This window comes from Penaeus monodon, chromosome 20 (genome assembly GCF_015228065.2).
Source record: "Penaeus monodon isolate SGIC_2016 chromosome 20, NSTDA_Pmon_1, whole genome shotgun sequence".
NCBI classification, from domain to species: domain Eukaryota; kingdom Metazoa; phylum Arthropoda; class Malacostraca; order Decapoda; family Penaeidae; genus Penaeus; species Penaeus monodon.
The window spans coordinates 12684348-12684855 of NC_051405.1; positions in this window are offsets into that span (position 1 = coordinate 12684348).

A 508-nucleotide genomic window follows, 5' to 3' on the forward strand; every position below is an offset into this window, starting at 1 on the left:
TTTTTTTATTGTTATTGTTTTTACTAAAGGACTAATAGTAGGGTATTTTTTTGTTTAATTGTCCTTGTTTTTTATTAATTTATCCATATCATATCCATGGCCCTTGCTAATCTATTGCAACCGCCCCGAAAACCCTTTCCCCCAAAACCATGCCGCATTTTCCCAATTGTTGGGGATTTAAAAAGTTATTGGGCCAAATGCGGTCATGCAACACTGGAACATTTGCCGAACTTGCATTGTAATTTCTCCATTTTCCTCCATTTCGTTCGCAAAATTAAGGGGGTTTTTGGGAAACAAAGGGCCCAAACATTTTTTTATTTTCGTTGGGATCACTCGAGAAGGAAATAGAGACCTGTAAAATACCTAATTTTATAACCAGATAAATCTGACTCGAGTCACCCATTATCTCAAATTTACAAAACACATATTTTCCAAAAGCAAGGTTTTTCATCGCTAAAATTATACAGAAAAGTGAATAGACTACAGTATATATACACATATTATGATT